The sequence below is a fragment of the Misgurnus anguillicaudatus genome, chromosome 19 (assembly GCF_027580225.2).
Source record: "Misgurnus anguillicaudatus chromosome 19, ASM2758022v2, whole genome shotgun sequence".
In the NCBI taxonomy this organism is placed as follows: Eukaryota; Metazoa; Chordata; class Actinopteri; order Cypriniformes; family Cobitidae; genus Misgurnus; species Misgurnus anguillicaudatus.
In genome coordinates, this window is record NC_073355.2 from 10,306,230 (window position 1) to 10,309,752 (window position 3,523).

Sequence of the window (3,523 nt, forward strand, 5' to 3'; positions counted from 1 at the left end):
CTTAATAACTCTTTTCTCCGAACCCCAACGTGTCTGCCCCGACATGGTAACACTCAGGTTCGCGAAACTTCTTAGGCATTTTCTCAACTTAACATTAACTCTTTATCCAAGCCACTCAACGACAAAAATAAAACAATAAAACTCATTCACACAACAAACCATCATCTGTCCTAGCACACATTCCTTTTGAAAATGAAACCCTTTATTCTTATAATTTAATCTCGTAATCTTTAATTTCCCCTTTTTATTCTTAAATTTGGAAGACCATTTGTGATTTGACCAGCACTTGTGATTTGACCACCCCGAGCCATCTCAGGTGAACAATACAATCTTTAAACAAGCAAAACTGCTCATCTCTGTAGGTGGCCACCTGATTGCATTGTCCATTGAGAAAGCCAGCTGTGGTCTCAGGTTCTGTGCTCCTTTTGATGTCCCATCTGGTGTCAATTATTTTTACCAAACCTTACATTTCAACTGTATGTTTGATAACAGATAAACCAAATTGTTAACCCAACCCTTTTTCAGTAGTAACCCATTAGCATTTATTTCTTTATTTATTTATTTTTTAGGGCTCATTCTTCCACACTCTAACACAGTAGCCATCCCCCATACACTCAAAGGAAAGCACTTACCCCCCTTAACAGCCCACAGAGAGACTGCCTAAGGGAAACTTTCTCCCGGCCTGCCAGATGCACGCTCACATTTATCTCACTATCAAACAAAATCTGCAGCTGCATACATACACACTCAAACACAAATTATTAAATAAATACACAATCGTCAGTGCACGGCCCCGACGTGACGACTTTTGCGTGTTCTTTTTTGTTTACATTGACCAATTAAACAATCATTACTGCACCTCCATCAACGTAATGATTTAAAATTTTAACTTCAAATTAAACCAAATTAAACCTCTACGTTATACACTTCCTCGACAAACGTAGCATATGCAACCTTGCATACAAACTCTTACGCGTTCCCTCAACTTAAATCTGTTTCAATTCACCATGATCATCAAAGCCAAAGTAATTAACACAGATTCATGCATGCATGCCTTAATTAGATTGTACCCTTGAAATCAAAACCCAGTTCACCTATATGGTTCTTAAATTTAGAAGAGCTTAAATTTCTCACCACGTTGAGCAAAGTCTGCCAAACAACACAAACATAATTTAATAAGCAAAAAGTGCTTACCTTATGGCCATACGTTGTTTGTGTTGCTCGTCAGGTTCGCCCAGGTGGTGTGACTGTCCAGCTCTTTTCTATCCCGGGTTTCGGCACCAAATGTTGTGGTTTTCCTTTTCCTCAAATAAAACAATCTTCAGTCTTAGGTTCTGATTTCAAGAGATAGACTTTTATTTTCCGGACAAAATAAGAAGCCGAGCCTGCCTGATGAATCTCCCCAGAACCCGAGTGAAGTTCTGGGGACATTCTCCAAATCAGTCTGAAGTCCGTGAGCACGGGCTTGGTAAATATATATGGTCTTTGTTCCCTCCCCTCATAGTTAAAACAATATGTTTCTGTTCAGGCAAGACCCACATGACATTCCTCAGACCAGTGTCTTGGTCCCATGACCTATTTGACCCTTGGCTGTTTGCTAATACTAAAACCCTTTGTGCCTGCCTGTCCAGATGGCTCTTTAAACTACCTTGAAACCTGAATACACCCAGCTGGTCCAGATGGTCCAGCTGGTTCTTTAGACTACTGCATAGTTGGATTATATTAGTAAACTCATAATGCACATATTTGGATTAAAATAAACTCATGCTGCACATTTAAAGATTAAAATAAACTTCTTCAATATACACATGGGGTGCAAAAAGGTCTACTTGCTTTTTGTTTTCTTCTTTTTGGCCAGGGTAGAGGGTGGGGCTTGTGTGGCTCCTGTACCTGTGGCTTGGGGAGCAAGGGGAAAAGATTAAGAATTATATATTCAGTATCTTGAGGAAGTGGCTTAATTAATAGAAGGGGGTAAAATTCACATTGTTTAACTTATTTTATATTAATACAAAGATTACAAAACCATGTGACCAATTTATGGATGGGGTGCAAGGCAAGATTACTTACTTTGTCTTTTCTTTAGTTGAGGTTGGATGGATGGTGGGGCTCGTCTGTCTTGTCCCTAGGGTGGGTGGTAGGCCCGGGGTGGATAGTGGGGCTTAAGGTGGAAGGAAAAAGGTTGGGAATTGTATATTCAGTATCTTGGAGGAGTGGCTTAATTAATTAAAAAAGGTAAAATTCACCATGTGTAACTTGTTTTATATTGTGCACTGATTGCAAAAGACATAGAACAAATTTACAGATGTGGTGCAATGCAAGATTACTTACTTTGTCTTTTCTTTAGTTGAGGTTGGATGGATGGTGGGGCTCGTCTGTCTTGTCCCTAGGGTGGATGGTAGCCCCGGGGTGGATAGTGGGGCTTAAGGTGGAAGGAAAAAGGTTGGGAATTGTATATTCAGTATCTTGGAGGAGTGGCTTAATTAATTAAAAAAGGTAAAATTCACCATGTGTAACTTGTTTTATGTTGTGCACTGATTGCAAAAGACATAGAACAAATTTACAGATGTGGTGCAATGCAAGATTACTTTGTCTTTTCCTGGGTGGTAGAGGCTCCACATGCTGCTGAGCCTGAGAGTCGACCGTAAATAGTTCAATTGTAATAATTTGTTGGTCTGCTGGGGTAGGCTGGTCTTGTGGGATTAGCTGGTCTAGGGGCAGAGGCTGGTCTTTCTGGGGCTGGACTAGGTGGAGGGGAGGGTCTTGCTGGGGCTGGTCTATGTGGAGGGGCTGGTATTGCTGGGGCTGGTCAATATGGAGGGGCTGGTCTTGCTGAGGCTGGTCTAGGTGTATGAGCTGGTCTTGCTGGGGCTGGTCTATGTGGAGGGGCTGGTCTTCCTGGGACTGGTCTTGCTGGAGGGGCTGGTCTTGCTGGAGAGGCTGGTCTTGCTGGGGCTGAGGCACATCTGTTGTGAAGTTAGCAAAAATATAAATTCAGTACCCATTGTCAAATAAATCAACAACAAACACTAATGAACTACAAATAAAACTTATCTTATTCAGTTTGATTAGGAAGTCATATGGCTTCTTCATGCTTGTTAAAAAGCATGTGTTGTTTTGCGTTGGTGGCAGATGCGTGATTACATCTGCCATCAACTTGCCTGTGCCCTTGTGCCTCTGGCTGATAAATAAAATGGGCATATAGCCCAAGGCAAAAAGTTTTTGGACCTGAAATGAAACAAACTTAAAGGGGACATATTATGAGATTTTTTTAAAGATGTAAACTAAGTCTAAAATAGGTCTGAGCAAAAGTGTGCCATTTTGGGTTTGTAATTTAAAATGCAAATGAGCGGATTAAGTGCAACCACTGATCACAATGATGGTGGTTTGTTGCAATTGAAACTCAATTGTGCTGTTAAATATTTTATCTCTCTCTTTCTCTCCATACTAAATGGTTGTGCTGTGGTTGGATAGTGCAGATAAAGGGGGCGGTATTACCTTATTCTGACATCACAATAAGGGCCAA

The 3,523-nt window shown here is 40.9% G+C and overlaps 1 long non-coding RNA gene across 1 annotated transcript; it reads right to left on the reverse strand.

The window, feature by feature from the left end:
• Positions 1-2,066: 2,066 nt before the first annotated feature.
• Positions 2,067-3,219, reverse strand: LOC141350812 (uncharacterized). Its single transcript, XR_012358944.1, has 3 exons — positions 2,586-3,219; positions 2,329-2,419; positions 2,067-2,158 (listed from the first exon to the last, which is right to left on the reverse strand). It is a non-coding gene; the product is annotated as an uncharacterized lncRNA (long non-coding RNA).
• Positions 3,220-3,523: the final 304 nt, after the last annotated feature.